At 45.3% G+C, this 17,705-nt stretch overlaps 1 protein-coding gene and 1 long non-coding RNA gene across 2 annotated transcripts in view; one reads left to right on the top strand and one right to left on the bottom strand.

Moving 5' to 3' along the window:
• Positions 1–17,705, top strand: part of ALPK2 (alpha kinase 2) — a 124,305-nt gene that overhangs the window by 51,572 nt on the left and 55,028 nt on the right.
• LOC113912675 lies at positions 11,006–16,620 on the bottom strand. Its single transcript, XR_003516925.1, has 3 exons — positions 15,143–16,620; positions 11,943–12,055; positions 11,006–11,831 (listed from the first exon to the last, which is right to left on the bottom strand). It is a non-coding gene; the product is annotated as an uncharacterized LOC113912675 (long non-coding RNA).

The raw sequence follows: 17,705 nt of genomic DNA, 5'->3' as shown, positions 1-17,705 counted from the left end.
AGGGGCGGTTCTGTGCAGCCTGAAGTTAGAAATAGGAGCTCTGTATCTGTGGCATTTATTTTCCCTTAACTAAAGCGGGAAAATTCTGCCCCAGGGCCAGGGGCATAGTGAGAGCAAATTCTTTTATCCATGTAGAAAGTTACTAAATGTAGGAGATGCCTATGTCCCTTACATGCATATACAATATAAGCCAAATTTACAGCGAAGGGCTAAATATCATTCTAAATGTGACACAAAAGCATGAGAAGGTCCCTGGGAGCTAAATCAGACTTTTTTAAAGTACTGCTGAAAAAAAGTTGGTGAATCTTTCGATAAGTCAAAAAGACATTTTAAATATTTATTCTCAGACACCTGACACTTGTGGGATCTTAAAATTCAAAATGGTTAAAAATCCTTGGTTGGGGGGTAATATTAATAAATCTGCCCACTCCTGACTCTTGCCTGATACACTTACCTTTAGGTGTCTTTTTGTAGAAACAGTGACCGTCAGCTTATCTTTTAGTAGGTTGTCTTCATCTGTATATTGCTTTTAGCATTCTGAGGAAAAGTCCATACCTCTAATTCTGCATTTTAAGAACAAGGCTATATTGTAGAATATCTCCTGCCTAAACATAGATCTGCAGGTGTATTTACCTCCTGTCTTCCCCTCCTGCTTTTACAATGTAAGACCATCTTGTGCTGATTTGTGTGGAAATAGTATTTACCCAGGCTAGGATTGGAAAGCCCCCAGTTTCTCTCCATTTATGGAAGATTCCAAAGTTAATCCCAGTTTGGGAGTGGAAAACAGAGAGGGTACCCCAGGCTAACTTGAATCATCTTCAAGGATCACACCACCAATCCTTCACCTTGGTTTTGCTCTTGCTTTTATGATCCAACTCAGAGGCAAGGCCTGACGACCTGCCCTCTTAAGTTTCCTTCTAGCCACACTGGGGTAAGATCATCCTCACTCTTAAATCAGAAGTGCTGTGTCTGTCCTTCTGCATCGCTGCCCAGCTGCACCCCAGAGAGATTTGCATTTCTCTTTGGGGTCATGGGATCTCAAGTGTACAGTATGAAAGTATAATCTTAGGTTTTGAGAGTTAAGAATCTTCCTGATCAGGAATCAACACTAAGCATAGAAGGTGAGCTCCTTGACAGCAGGGAGTTTGGTCACTGTATTTTATTCATGGATGGGTCCCACGTCCTTGGAATCATGCTGGCTACATAGTAGGCACTCAAGAATTGAAAGAATAAGTAGCCATATGAGACAAGATTTAATTCCATTAATTCAGTAGTGATCATTGGTCTCAACCACTTTTTATGGCCTTTGGTGCCATAAATACTTTCTTTGGTTCCCTTCACGTACCAATTTTCCACTTGCCAAATTGCTTCCATTGCTCTTTGGGCCCTGGGAATGGATTACTTTGTACTAAACTGTAAACACCTTGCACTTGGGTTCCCTTGTGTATGCTGATGATTCACACATAACCTTGGCCTCATCAGTGCCTTGTTAGCTTTCCCAGATTGCTGCCTAGACCCAGGAAGACTTTACCACATTCCCCTAGCATTCAAGACCCTCTGCCATATTGCTTCCATTTACCTCTGAGTGGCAAAGCAGACAAACACACCAGTTTCTTCATCTGGAAAATGAAGCTTTCTCACAGATGTGTGGTGTTTCTTCTGTCTTCCTGCCTGGAATGCCCTCACCTGGCTTGTTGCCAGATCAGCTCCTTTCATCTTTCAGGACCAAGATCCTGCAAGGTACTTCAGATGCACCCCACCCCTGAAGCACAGTCCCCATCCCTAACTATGATTTCTCTTTCCACAGCATTCTTGTTCGCATACTCTGTGTAAGGCTCTGGACCTGAGTTTGGGTCCTGCCCCACTACTTTCTGATTCTGTGACCTTGGGAAAAACTACCTAAGCTCTCCCAGGCCCAGTTTCCTCATCTAAAACAGAAAACAGAAATGATAATACTAATAATAATACCTCATAGAGTGTTGTGAGGATTAAAGTCTTGCATGAAAATGCTTATCATAGTACCTATTATGCAGTTAACATTTAATGAGTATTATCATTTTTATTTTGGTTATTATTTCCTTTTTTAAAAAAGATTTTATTTTTACTTAAAATTAATCTCTACACCCAACATGGGGCTCAAACTCACAACCACAAGATGAAGAGTTGCATTCTCTACTGACTGAGCCAGCCAGGCCTCCCTGTTATTTAATACTCTGTCCTTTTCGCCCATATTAATAAGACAGATCGAGGGCTGGCTGTGAGTGGTTTTATACTTTTTAATAGAAATTTTCATTGAGATAATTGTACATGCACACACAGCTGTCAGAAACAGCATGAGAGATCTTATACACGTTGCCCCGGTTTCCCCTACAGTAACATTTTGTAACACTATAGCACAATATCACAACCAAGGTATTGATATTGATACCATCTAGTGATCTTATTCAGATTTTCCCAGTTTTACTTGTGTGTGTGTGCGTACGTGTGCACACACACATGCACGCACATGAAGATCTCTCAAAATTTATCATCTGTGTGGGCTTGTGTGATAAATGTAGCGTGAAACTTCATGCTAATCTGAGTTCAGCCTAGGAGCTAGGCAGGTGGTACAATAACACAGTATCTGGCAGCTTGAAATGGTCATGGCCATCCAGTAACAGGCAGGACACATAGTAGGTCTCCAATAAATATATATATATTTTTTTAGCATAGGAAAATATCAAGCAGGGACCCCACCCCACGGTTGACCCGGAAAGTAACACAAACATTTGTTTTGTTTTTAATCACAAAGCCTACTCTGGCTCAGTCAGTTAAGCGTCTTCCTTCAACTCAGATCATGATCCCGGGGTCCTGGGATAAGAGTCCCACTTCGGGCTCCCTCCTCGGTGGGGACCCTGCTTCTCCCTCTGCCTGCTGCTCCCCCTGCATGTGCACTCTAGTAAATAGATAAAATCTTAAAAAAAAAAAAAAGGAAAATATCGTGCAGATAATCTAAACCTCCTTGTAATGTAGTTTTCATCCCTGGGAGAGAGCAACCTGAGATTTGAGTTCATCTGTATAATAAAATGCACCCCCCCCTCCAATAACAACTGTTCAAACGGTCTCCAGAAGGCGGATAAGCCAGCTATCTACCAATGATAGGAAGGGCCGAAGTTTATAATCGCTCAACTCTTCAGCACGTAGCAGTCAGGCCTCTTGCCAACACCACCCCACGGTTGACCTGGCAAGTAACACAAACATTTGTTTTGTTTTTAATCACAAAGCCTACTTTGTGATTAAATCACAAAGCCGCTTCTGCCAAATACCATTACTGCCCTGCACCTGCAGGATCGCCGATGCCCTGGCTCCCCGCGGTAATTGTACTCAACGATTGTTAAATAATCAATGGAAACTCACTTGAACCTCCAGCCTTGCTACTCACAGTGCAGTCTGCAGGCCAGCTTGTCAAAGTATAGACCCTCAAACCCTGCCCCAGCCTCATGAAATCAGGATCTGCATTTTAACCTGATTCCTGGGTGATTCATATACACACTGAAGTTCCAGAAGTTCTGGTCTACAGAGGGGAGATCTTTCTCAGATTAGAAAAGACTCTAACCCAGAGGGCTGGCTGGCTGGCTAGAACCCGAACACAGTCTGATTCCTGAGTTCGGCCCACAGAGATTCTGATGTAATTTGGTCTGAGCGTGGCTTGGGCGTTGGGGATTTTAAAAGCTCCCGGATGGTTCTCTGGACCCACAAATTTGAGAATCTTAGCTGTGCTTTAGAACCATCCCTGTTATTTTCTAAATGTAGAGATGCCTAGGCTCCACCCCTGGAAGTTCTGACGTCAGTAGTCCTAGGGTCCTAGGGCTCAGGCTCGTAGACCTGCAGCCCTTAGTGGAATGGAAGGGTCGCCCTGGGAGGCTCCAGGTTGAAGACCCGAAGAGCAGGGCTGCAGCCTGTAGGGAGCTGAAGGTTGTACAGCTCATGAAAGCACTCTATCAGTGAGTCGGGAGCCCCTTGCCCCAGATTTCCCTCCAGTCTTAGCTGAGGAGCCCAGCACCAGGTTATTCAGTACTACTTTTCAAACAGGCAGTGGGTATTCGCCACCCAGATGTTGCTGGTCTCGTGACATATATGCATGCCGGAAATACCTCGTATTCTGCTAAAATCACAGCCTTTCAAGTGATCAGGGCTTTTGGGGAAAATAGCATTCCCTGCAGGTCGCTTCACAAACAGGTCATTGGAAAACCAGAGACAGAAGCAAAAAAATGTGCGCAGGAAGTCCCCTTGGACGGTCCAGGGAGGCAGCCCAGGTTGGCTGGGGGTTGCTAGGGCGGATATTCAGATAACTGCGTGGAAATGTTGGCAGCCCTCATGTTAGGCCAGTGGGAGGGTGCTGAGGCTGCAGGGACAGGAAGGGGAATCTCCACGCCAGCGTGGCTGGGCCTGGGAGGGTGGGGTGCAACCTGGCCTCAGACCCACCGGCCTAGAGTGCCCGTCTCAGGAGAGAAGAGTGCAGGGCAGGCCTCATTTTTAATTTTATTCAAATACGCCTAGAGTTTCTGCTGTCAGTGCAAAAGTTGAGTTGAAGGCTCTTCCCTTTCCAGCTCAAGATTCTCTGCTTGACCCCAGCGCTTCGGGGGCCCCTTGGCCTAGGAGAGACCACGTAGGAACCAATGCAGCATCTACGTCACAGCGACGTCATTCCCCTACTCACCCATCTCAGAGGGGTAACTCGTTACAGATCCCGTGTTGTAGCACAGAGACACCAGGGCCCGCAGCCTGCTTCTGCTCGGGGCTCAGGGCAGTGCGGCTCCCCCTGGAGGGCGTGGATTATTTGCACTGGATTCACCTGCTATGGTGCATGTTTAGCTCTCTAAATTTTGCCTCAGGCTTGTTGAGTTGGCACTTGGAACCAGCGCCGGAGGTGGTTCCCGTGGGCAGTACAATTCCAATCATGGACTTCATGAGACCGAGATCTCGAGTGAATACTACCACCTGAGGCGTTCCCATAAAGAATCACAGGATTTTGGACGCAACAGGAAGTGTCGGGCTTGTCAGGTGTAACCCCTTTGCCCTAAGGGGGAAAAACCCCTCATGATTTGGATGTTTCTCTGCTTTCTACTTGGCTTGCTCTAAATGCAGCTTGTGCCTCACCTGTCCAGCAACTGAAATAAATACAGATCCTGATTTATTGTAACTAATCCGAAACAGGTGTGCTGTCTACAGCTGAGCTTTATTTTAAGGAGTAGTTCAGTGACCGGAATTTGGGTGGCAGCAGTGGAGGCGGACGGAGAAGGGTCGCATGGCTGCTTGTGGGGGTTTAAGTCCTTGTAGCAAATCTCTCACCACTGCCTTGGATGGGAGCTGAGTGCCACAGACATGCCTTGTTGGTGTTTTTCGGCTATGACGGCGGAGAAAGAACTTGCTTCACTGATAATGGGACAGGAAAAATGTTGGATTAACTACCACCTATTAATATAAATGATAAAACTCTGGCAGAACAGGGTGGGGGCAGCCCTTGGTAGATCAATAGATAAACCAAACAAAGTAGAGAGTACAGAATCAGACCCAAGAATATACTGGAATTTGATTTATGTTGGAAATAGCCTCTCAAGTTTTAGGAAAGAAACAACATCTTCAATGCTGACACGATTAGCCATCTATGTGGAGAAAAAAAAAAAGACCAGTACTTTTCAGTGGACCCAAATAAACTCCAGATGGATCTTTGAGTCAAATATATTTTAAAAAGCCCCAAATTATAAACTACTAGAAAAAATATTGGAAACTGTTTTTATGAACTTGAAAGCCATAAGATCTTCTTGGGACACAAAGGACGAAAAAGAAAGAAAGAAAACATTGATCATTTTGGTTACATCAAGTTAATTTCTATATAACAAAAAATGTCATAGACAAAATTAAGTGAAAGTGAGATACTGGAAGAAATATGTAGGACATATGTAACAGACGAAGATTAATTTCCAAAGTATATGAAAAGCAGATAAGAAAACACATCCCTAATGGTTGAATTTTAAGGGAAGTAAATGCGAAGTTCATAGACTAGGATATACAAATGGTCACTCAACATGGGAGATGTTCAACCTCATGAGTAGTTAGGAAAATATAAATTTTAAACATAATATCTCTCACCCATCAGATAGGCAAAAAATTTACAGGATGGGAGACAATATCAAGGTGTTGAGACTATGGAGAAATGGGTACTTTGTCAGCAAGTGTATAACTTGGTGATATCTTTTAAACTTAAAGAGGGCATTACCTGCTATCCTGCAGTTTCATGGGCCCAAGGAGACACGTACCATGACGTAGAGCGAGAAAGGTATATTACAGAATGATCCACAGAACATGGTACCATGTATGTACCCACCCCGAACCAACCCATAACCGTATATGTCATTTGCACCTACACATGGGAGTACATAAAATTATCTTTGTTAAGTGTAGAAGGATCCACACCAAAGTGACAACCGTGATAACTCCGGGAAGAGACACAGGAAACTTGCATTTGGACCGTTGATTAGTAATGTTAGAGTTTTTAAGGAAACTATATTCACTTGTTCCTTGTATTATTGAAAACTACTATTTTTTTTAAAAAAGGAGACTAAACGGAGGTCTAGGAATCCGTGATTTGGGTCCTGGTTCTACCATTAGCCAGCTTTGTGTCTCTGAGCCCATTTCTCCTCTTCCTTGGGCCTCTTCCCTCAGTTTTTCCTTAAACTGAAAGGGTTTGAACATGAGTATTTCTAAGTTTCCAAGGCACGAAAATCCTGTGAATCCCTAATTCCATATCAGCCAGCTGCCAAAATAAATATCAAATAGAGTGGAAGAAAATGTGGATCTCAAGGTGAGGAAAGCCTTTCTAAGCATAAGGGGGAAAATCGATAAACCTGACACTGTAAGAATTCTGCATATTAAAAAACTCATAAACAGAATTTAAAAACAAATGAAAACTTAGAAAAATACGTACTCGGGGCGCCTGGGTGGCTCAGTCGTTAAGCGTCTGCCTTCGGCTCGGGTCATGGTCCCAGGGTCCTGGCATCGAGCCCCGCATCGGGCTCCCTGCTCCGCGGGAAGCCTGCTTCTCCCTCCCCCACTCCCCCTGCTTGTGTTCCCTCTCTGCTGTCTCTCTGTCAAATAAATAAATAAAATCTTTAAAAAAAAAAAGAAAGAAAAGTATACTGGTGATATATAGACAAAGAAGACAGCGTAAGAACATGAACAGCTTAATCCAATATAGGCAAAGAAATCATAGTCAATTCATTAAAAAAATGTACAATTACATCATAAACTTAATCAGCTGACTTCCTTCACCGGTTCCTTCCTTCGTCAGTTTTCAGTGATTGCTTTTGAAGTGATAATATCTCCAGCTGATAAGACTGAGGAAAGAGGCTTTCTTCTACTCTGCTGATGGAAGTGCAAATTGGTATCATCTTTCTGGGTAGCAGATTGGCAATATTTACTAATATCTTTAAAATGCGAACTTTGGCCCAGTGATTCACCAAATGCAGTGATGAGAGCTATAAGAGCTAGCTGGACAAGAATGTCCATTGCAGCATGACTTGTAATAACGAAACTTTGGGAACGATCTAGATCTTTAACCGCAGGGGTAGGGGGATGGTTAAATATTGTAGTACAAAATCCTTTGGAACACCACACGGCCGTTACAAATCATGCTTTGAAAACATTTAAGGATATGAGAAAATACTTGCAAACAAATGACGAAGCAATATATATGTAGTCTCTTCCCTTGAAAAACTTGGGTGTCATGAGAGAAAGCTCCAGTTCTTCCCCTGTGATCCCATGGACCCTAACTAAGTGAAACCCCTGGGCACTTTCCTATTCAATGCCTTTACACCTCACTGCAATTCTAGCATAAATGAGTCAGTCTCAAAATCACTTGTTGAGCTCTTGCCTTAGGGAACTGACAAAAACTGGTGGCTTTTAAAAGGAAATAGCCTCGGGGGTGTCTGGGTGGCGCAGTTGGCTAGGCCTCCGACTCTTGATTTTGTTTCGGGTAATGATCTTGGGGTCCTGAGTTTGAGCCGCGCCAGGCTCTGTGCTCAACGGGGAGTCTGCTTGAGATTCTCTCTCCCTCTCCCTCTGTTCTTCCCCACTCCCTGTGGGCTCTCTCTCTTTCTAAAAAATAAATATAGGGGCGCCTGGGTGGCTCAGTCGTTAAGCATCTGCCTTCGGCTCAGGTCATGACCCCAGGGTCCTGGGATCGAGCCCCGCATCAGGCTCCCTGCTCTGCAGAAAGCCTGCTTCTCCCTCTCCCACTCCCCCTGCTTGTGTTCCCTCTCTCGCTGTGTCTCTCTCTGTCAAATAAATAAAGTCTTAAAAAATAGATAAATAATAAAAAATAAATATAAATAAAAGGAAATAGCCTCTATTCTCTTCTCCCAGCTACTTTACAATACAAATAAGCTCCGTTCCATATTTCTTGAAAAACAGCCTATATAATACTACAACTTTTCTAAATCCCTTAAGAGACTGCCCTAAATCTAGCAAGAGAAGCTTTCTTCTTTTTTTTCCTTTTTTTAAAAAATTTTATTATGTTCTGTTAGTCACCATACAATACATCATTAGTTTTTGATGTGGTGATCCACGATCCATTGTTTTCGTATAACACCCAGTGCTTCATGCCGTAGAACCTTTCTCTTTGATCAGTGAAACTTAATTCTCTCTGATGCTGAAAGTTAGATGCTGAGTAGAGGCCCCATGAGCATCCAAGGGGCCTAAATTAATGAGTTAATGTTGTTAAAAATAGAACCCGTAAGTATGGATAAAACCCCCTTTCTTACCATTTTCCTAGAACCCTATATGGTGAGACTGTATTATGTGAGATGTCAGATTTCCCCAGGAGGAAAACTACTCTGTAATGAGAAGCAAGGTGTCCTGACTGTGCCCCCCCATTCATAGGTTAAAGCCCCGTCTCCCACGGTGTTCGTATTTAGAGGTGGGGCCTTTAGGAGGTAATTACGTTTAGAAGAGATCATGAGAGTGGAGACCCCATGATGGGGTTACTGTCCTCATAGGAAGAGGAAGAGAGACGAGAGCTGGCTCTCCCCCCTCTCCCTCCTTCCCTCCTCCCACTTCATGTATGTGCACACGTGTGTCTCTCTCCCTCTCTCCCCCCCTCCCTCGACCTCCCTCCTTCCCTCCCTCTGCTCCCTGTGAGGACATAGCAAGAAGGCAGACATATGCAAGCCAGGAAAAGAGTCCTCACCTGGAACTGCACTGGTCTCCAGAACTAGGAGAAATACGTTTCTGTTGCTTAAGCCTCCCAGTCTATGGCATGTTGTTAGAGCAGCCCAAACAGACTGAGACATACGGCCACCCTCAGAATTCTGAGCCCCAGGTAATGTGGGAGCCATTCAGGGCACTAATGTGGTAAATTACTACAAAGCATGCCTGTAGGCCCCAATAGCTTTCATTTATACCTAATTTAAACCAGAGGTTATTCACTGGGAGCCTGGAAGTTCTTATGAATTATGATTTGGGTATTTTTGTGCTCATTGCATGACACTTACATGATGCTTTAATAAGGCATTTTTCTGAGATGGGATTTTTGTTTACCAAAACCAAGCAACAAGCCAGTCCTACCAGGCAGACGTGTAGTTAGAAAGCGTGATGGAGAAGCTGTTGTGGGGGTGCGCTTTCCGACCATCATCTCAAGTTCTGTACCTGGTCAAAAGTTTGCACTGACTGGAGGGAGAAACAAGTGTCGTCATCCGTAAAAATAGTAACCATTCATAGCGTGTTTGTGTGTTCCGAGTACTGGGTTAATGCCCTACACTTGGTAGTAATCCCTATAATAAAAGTGTGAGCTGACCCACAAAGCTCCAAGAGGTTAATGAACATGCCCACGGTACATCTATTTTAAGTGACAAAACTGGAATTCACATTCACTAAGGAAATCCGATCAGCACAGCACAAACTTCAGGATGAGGAATATGAGGGCCAGTGCATCCTGACGGATGGTAGAGTCAGAATCCTTCAGGTCAAAGAACCCCATTGATTGACTCCAGCATCCGGATGGTGCGTGAAGTTACCGAATTGTCCCCGAGGCAGATGCAGACAGCACCGTGCCCCAACACTCCTCAGTCACCCGGGTTTCCCTGCAGCTGCGGGTGAAGACAGTTTCCAGCTCCCGCTGCCTGAAGCCTTTCTTCACGGCCTGGGAGGTTGTTTGGCCACACAGGACAAGGTAGCTGGAAGTAGGAGACCTCACTTTCCCATAGGATGATTCTAAGGCAGGTGCCACACAGTTTTAGGGCGGTGCCCCATGGGATCCGGCCCCTGTGTCCACACCTGCCACCTGTTCGGTCCCGTGCAGGCTCCTCCCTTCCCTGACTCACACTCCTCTTCTCTCGTGCTCCCTGAGGTCACCTCCCTGAAAGACTCACCGCATCCCCGCTCTTGTCTCACGGTTGGCTTTTTGGAGCGGACTCAAATTAAGACCACTTCCTAAAGCCTCCAGTTAAAGGTTGACTCTTCCATCCCTGGAACACCGAGGGAACTCCCTTGAAAGGCTTGACTGTGAAGGCATCTGGCTGATTCCTTAAGGCCCGGTGTTCAGATGTCACTCATTTCATAACACGTTCAGAATCCTAATGTCCCTGCCTAACCATCCTGCCCTGATGCGCTCCCTCCGCTGAAGTCCTATGGCTCTTCGCTTCACTGACTTAGAGCCTTTGCTGCAAATGACACTGGATTAGACGGACAGTATAATTGTCCCATGATTCCTCATGGGCTAGGGGCGAGCCTTACGGAGCACACACAGGGCCTGATAGTTAGAGATGCCCAATACATGTTGAGTTGAACCCCGGCACGTGATCGGACAGGCCTGCTCGTGAAAGGGGATTTCAACTCAGCAAGTGTGACAAGAGCTTCAGAAACTTTGTAAACCAGAGTCACATGAAAAGATTTGAATTGTAATAATTCATTTCAAACTGTACAACTGTACGAATGTGGAAAAGGAGTGTTTTTGTTTATTAGGGTTGCCATAATAAAATACCATAGACTGGCTGGCTGAAACAACGGAAATTTGCTTTCTCCCGGTTCTGGAGGCTGGACATCCAAAGCCAAGGAGGTAGTTGGCCCGGTAGGTTTCTTCTCGGGCCTCTCTCCGCGGCTTGCAGATGGCTGCCTTCTCACGGCACGTTTTTGTAATGACACCAGTCATACCGGATTAGGGCCCACCCAAATGACCTCCTTTGACCTTAATTACCTCTTTAAAGGCTCTATCCACAAACATCGCTCATTCTGAAGTACAGGGGTTAGGACGTCAACATATGAATTGGGGCGGGGGACACTTTTTAGCCCCTAACGAGTAGTCTATAAATCTCTCATAGACCATTTTGGGGGCATATGTCAATAAGAACGAAGATCTGGAAAGTCAGCATTTAACTATCTCAGACTGAGAAACTCCCACCATTCTGGGAAAGCAAATAGACCCAGTTTCTTCTTGTGGAATGAGGGTGAGCCAGAATGCTGGCTGAGGGACGATCCCAGCAGGTTGTCCAGACCCATGAAACACTGCCTCCAAAGATGAGATCCATGCCCTCCATTCCTAGAACTTGTGAATATATTACCTTACGTGGTGAAAGGGACCTTGTGGATGGAAGCTAGCGTTTTGATATGGGGAAATTACCCATGCTTCTGGCTTTGAATCTGGAGGAAGGGGCCAGGAGTTGGGGAATGCAGGCAGCCTCCAGAAGCTGGAAAAGGCAAAGAGATTCTCTTCTGGAGCCTCTAGAAGGAATGCAGCTTTGCTGATACCTTGATTTTAGTGCCCAGTGAGATCCATGTTGGACTTCGGACTTGCAGAACTGTGAGGTCATAAATTTATATTCTTTTAAGTGACTGAGTTCGTGGTGATTTGTTAGAGCAGCCACAAGAAACTGCTACAGACAGAAAAGGGTAATTTAAAAACAAAGTACCTCAAAGCAAGTCCGGGGATATCTTTCTTCAGGTTTTTTACTTCAGACATCAGAGAAGGAACCCATTCATGACACAGACTTTGCGAATTCCAGTTGTCTTTGACTTAGGAAATCTGATGTGGAAGAGAAAACAAGAAAAATGGCAATCTCTACCCCAGAATGAGGCCGGCTTAATTTAAACTAAGTATAACAGGGGCGCCTGGGTTAAGTCGGTTAAGCGTCTGCCCTTGGCTTAAGTCATGATCCTAGAGTCCTGGGATCGAGTCCCATGTTGGGCTCTCCCTCTCTGCTCTTCCCTCTCTTACTCTCTCACTCTCTCTCAGGTAAATAAGTAAAATCTTTAAAAATAAATAAAGTGTAACATTTGGGAACTCAGGAAGCCTCAGGGAGTGAGGACAGAGCCGTGGACCCCACAGCTAATCCACTCTGGAGTCCCTGGGCCCTTTCGGGACTCTGCCTTGAACATCTCCAAGTGCACAGGCTCAGGTGTGCAGAGGAGCTGAGCACACCTGGGCGGTGGCTGGGCTCCAGAGGAGGCCACGCCCACCGTGCGCCTTCTGACCTCAGGGTGGCGCAGAGGAGGCCGGGAAACCCTGAGCCGCCTCCGGTGCCGGCTTCCTCAAACCTGACCCTACTGACATTTGGAGCTGGATAGCTCTTTGTTAGGGGCAACTGTCCTGCACATTGTAGGATGTTTAACAGCATCTCTGGCCAATCTCACCCCACCCCACCCCTCTGGCTACTTCTCACCTCCACCCCAGCTGCCAACGAAGAATACCTTTGGGCATTGCCACATACCCCTGGGGAAGGGGCAAAAATTACCCCATGTCCATTAGCTCTGGCTAAATTCTGTACCCTCACAGGTGACAAGAGAAGAACAGGTAGGTCATCTAAATCCAGGCTGTCCAACACAAAGGTAAGGCAAGCCACATACATAATTTTTGGCATGTCCACGAGTTGAGCAATCATCACCACTATTTAATTCCAGAATATTCTCATCATCCTCAAAAGAAACCCATAGCCATTAACAGTCATTTCCTATTCTCCTTTCCCCCCAAGCACTGGGCAAACCCTAATTTCCTTTCGGTCTCTATAGATTTGCCTATTCTGGATATTTCATATAACTGGAATCATACAGTATGTGGCTTTTGTGTGTCTGCCTTCTTTCACTTAGAATATTATCATCAAGGGTCATCCATGTTGGATCATCTATCAACACTTCATTCCTTTTTATGGCTGAATAAGATCATACTGTATGGATATACCACATTTATTTTCATCCATTCATCAGCTGATGGACATCTGGGCTGTTTCCACTTTGTAGCTATCATGGATAATGCTGCTATGAACATTCAAGTACAAGGTTTTTGTGTGAACATATGTTTTCAGTTCTCTTGGGCGAATGCCCAGGAGTGGGGTTGCTAGGTGACTTTACATCTAACTTTTTTTATTTTTTTAAATTTTTTACATCTAACTTTTTGAGGAACGGCCATTCTGGTTTCCAAAGCCGCTGTACCATCTACATCCCTACCAGGAGCATCGAGGGGTGAGCCACACACATAAATTTAATTTTTTTGGAAGCTACATTTTAAAGTTATAAGACACAGGTGAAGTAAGGTTTAATTTTTTATTAACTAAATCATTTTTTATTAACGAAATATAACCAAAATATTATTTCAATATATAATCCATATAAAAATGAATGAGATATTTTACGTTCTTTTTTTTCTGGTATTAAGTTTTCAAAATTTTACACTTATATTGTATCTCAATTTGGATGCCAACTATTCACTGGAAACACGTGATCTGTATTTAGATTTCATGAAATTAACAATTGAAAGAGTAGATTCATATACCCAAATTGCTCCAAACCTCCTTAAAAATTTTACTGTATGTATCACACATGTCAGTTTTTGAATTTACATGTCAATTAGTAAAAATTAAATAAAATTTAAAATTCATTTCCTTCGTTGCTCTAGGAACATTTCAAGTGTTCATTAGCCACAAATGGCTAATGTCTTCAGATTGGACATCTCAGTTCTAAGTTATTTCTGTTATAATTGTGATTTTTTTTAAAAAGCATACTGCCCCAGGCCTCGGCCTTGGTTTCTTTTTTCCTCTCCTACAGCTGATTCAGTAACAAATTATAATTTTGTTTTTATTTTGAAAAATAGACTTTTCTTTTTCAGAATAGTTTTTGGCAAAATTGAGCAGAAGCTACAGAGAGTTCCCATGTACCTCCTGCCCCATACATGCACAGCCTCCCCAACTATCAGCATCCCCCACCAGATTGGGACATTTGTTATGGTCGATGAACCTCCATTGACACATCATCATCACCCAGAGTCCATGGGTTACAGTAAGGTTCACTCTTGGTGGTGTACATTCTGTGGGTTTGGACAAATGTATAGTGACATGCACCCACCATTATGGTATGTGGTTCTATTTTTTTTTTAAGAAGGTGGGTGGGGGAGAGAGAGAGAGCAAGGTGGGGCAGAAGGAGAGGGAGAGAGAGAATCTTAAGCAGGCTCCATGCCCAGCACAGAGCCTGACTCAGGGCTCGATCCCATGACCCTGAGATCATGACCTGAGTTGAAATCAAGAGTTGACGGAGCCACCCAGGTGCCCCTGTGGTTCTGTTTTTAAAGGAAAGGGCTGCTTCCTGTATCCCATATATTCCTAGCCATGGTCTACCTGTTTGGACCAAGCGGCAAACAGTAGCAATTGTCACCCCACGAACCCCTCCAGCCTTGCAGCCCTAACCCCGTGGAGCCTTTACTCTTAACACCAAGTTCTAAGGCAGCCCCCCGTGGCCAGGGCCTTCATGTTCCAGTTGGCATCCTGGCAGCCCTGCTGCTTGTCGGGCAGGCTCCACCGTGTCTCTTGTATCACTTTAAAAACAACATGCCACCCCGCCCCCGAGCCATCTATCAGGTTACTCAGGACAAAAGGGGACACTTTCCAGTTGCCTTGCTTGGAAAATCAGATGTGGACTAGAAAGCTGGAGCCTGGTTGGGGGGAGCGACTGCTTTTCCCTTAAAAGAGAGTTTTCATCATAAGATGCCTAAGGGCTTCCGCCTGAAGGTCAAGATTCAGCAGCAGCATCTGCTCAGAGGCAGGGAATCTACAGCCCATTCCCTCGAGGATTTGGGGCTCAAACAGTATAGCGCTTCTTGTGCTCTCACACGCATGCAGGTCACCTGAGATGTTGTTGGAAAGCAGCTTCTGATTTAGCAGGTCTGGGCAGGCGCCTGGGATTCTGCATTTCCAGTAAGTTCCCAGGGATTTCCAGTGACCACACTTTGGGTGACCAAGGCTTTCCCCAGAAAGTGCTCGGTGTGCCCTGCCTTTCTACCCTCCTCCATCACACTCAACTGGCCAATAGCTAATAATAGCTGATGTCGATTGAGTATAAATATGTGCCAGACACTGTGCTAAGACTTGGGTCAGCTTATGAATTATCTCAGCAGCCCAACAAGAGAAATCCTGTGGCTGTCCAGGCTCTGGGTCAGGGCGGGGGACGGGGGTGGGGTGCAGCCTGGCTTTAAACAGAGTCTGCCTGACCCCAGGCCCTCAGCCCTAACCACATTACATACCCTCCTAATTCCATTTTAGGTCTGAGTTCCTGAACGGTCTTGAGAACGAAAATAACCTTGATAACTGTGGTTGCCGCTGGCGAAGGCGACTGAGTGGGTGGCAGGGGTAGGAAGGACACTTACTGGTCACTCATGCCCTCTCCCCATGTACCTTGTGAATGTTGTACTGTGTGTGTCTGACCTACTCAAATAAAGTGATGAATAGTTTGAAAAAACATAAGCCCATGGTCTTCATAGTCAGAACCATAGACCAATATGGGGTCATTATCAGACCAGTTCCCCAGGGCAAGGGGATCAGATATCTTTCTCCAAACTGGGCATTCGACATCATTGGTGAGATGGAGAAGGTTCTTCAGGCTCCAGATGTAGCCTTCCCATCCTCTGGGAACGTGCACAGCATTCTCTTCTAAGACACTCCCCACGGGCTACCGCAAGAATCTTCCTGAAACCCAAATCTGGGAATATCGTTCCCTTCGTTTAAAACGACAACACCCTCCCAGTCCCGGCCAAACCCTGGGGGACCCTCTCTCTACAGAACTAAATCTGAACGCTTTGCACGACATGTATGGATCTCCATAGCCAGGCAGTAGGCTCTTGCCGTGGTCTCCCTGCTCTCCTGCCCTTTCCACGAACTCCATATGCTAGTCATTCCAGATAACCGGGGTCTTCCCTGCTCCAGTGTCTTATTCATGCTCTTTCCTTGATCTGCTCTCCCGATGGCACATTTGCTGACCTCCTTAGCCTTCTCTGCTTCCTTACGTGCAAAGTAGGTTCCAAGAAGACAGTCTTTGCTGGCTGTTGTCCTTTTCCCAGCAGCTATGATGAGGTCTGGCACACGGAGAGCTTTCTGTAAGTGTTCGCCAAATAAAGGAATGAAAGAATTAAGAAACGGAATGCATAGGCAGCGCATAAATGGAGTCTGGATCTTTCCCTGAGATGTTTGTCCCTTCCTCTCTCCCTGAAGAATTAATTTCTCCCATAACGTTTTATTCCTACCTCTCTGCTAGCATTCACCTTATAGTAGAGCTGTGTGTTTGATCAGCTGGGCTGCTACTGTGTGAGCCGCGTGGAGACAGACTCTGGGTCTGATTCATCCGTGAGTGCCCAGGACAAACACAGTGTTGAATTAAATCTCATTAAAGAGGCAAGACAAACATGAACAATCATATCCCGCCACCCCCTCCAGTCTGCTGCCTCCACCGCAGTTGCCGAGCTGGGGAGGGGGTGGGGGCGGGCTGGTGGTAAAATTGCAAATTCTGTAAGTTCCCCTTTCTGCTGATGCTTGAAAAATTATCTTTCTGAGTCAGCACAGGTATTTTGATACTGCCTTGAGATTTCGGGCCTTTTTTTTTTTTTAATTTTTTAAGTGATGGTTTAAAAACAAGTGCTTTCGCATTTACCATCAAACTGATGGTGTTGGGTGGGAAAATAACCATCATGAGAACTGCTTGCTCCTTCATCGCATACATGTCTAGCTCAGGGCCTAACTCTGACAACAAACCCATCAGCAGCTGGAAGAATGTCCAGCTCAGGCCGAGCCTGGTCCCTGTAAGGACTCTCTGAAGTGGCTGTCACTGATTATAGGGTCCAGAAGCCGGGCAGTGACGAGACAGAGATAAACCCTTGGTTGTACTGAATTCCACCATCCCGACAGACTGCTTACCACTGAAGCAAAAGCAGAACTTCCAGAAGAGAGCCTCCCTACAATGATCCTGAGGCTAGAACATCATTCTAAACCTCAAGTCCACACCCCCCCCCCCCCCCCCGCCCCGTCAAGGGACAAAGCGTCACTGCTGAGCCAGCTGGAGCCTGTAGGGAGGGAAGGCCGGTAGGACAAGCCTATGGGTTGTTGTAGTGGGTTGAAAATTGTCCTCCCAAATTTATGTCCACCTGGAACCTCAGAATGTGACCTTATTTGGAACTGGGGTTTTTGCAAATGTAATTAGTTAAGAGGAGGTCAAAAGACAGGAAGGATCCTTCTCTAGAGGCTTCAGAGGGAGCATGGTCCTGGGGACACCTTGATTTCAAGCTTCTGGCCTCCAGATCTGAGAGAATAATGCGTGTTCTAAGTCACCCAGTTGGTGGTCATTTGTTTCCAGAGCTCTAGAAAACTGCTACGGTCACCAATGGTGTGTCCAGAAGATGTGTCAGAAAGAAAAATTCTGTT

This window comes from Zalophus californianus, chromosome 14 (genome assembly GCF_009762305.2).
Source record: "Zalophus californianus isolate mZalCal1 chromosome 14, mZalCal1.pri.v2, whole genome shotgun sequence".
Taxonomy (NCBI): domain Eukaryota; kingdom Metazoa; phylum Chordata; class Mammalia; order Carnivora; family Otariidae; genus Zalophus; species Zalophus californianus.
Note: the sequence above shows the minus strand (reverse complement) of the source record. Positions and strands in the feature narration are given on the sequence as shown.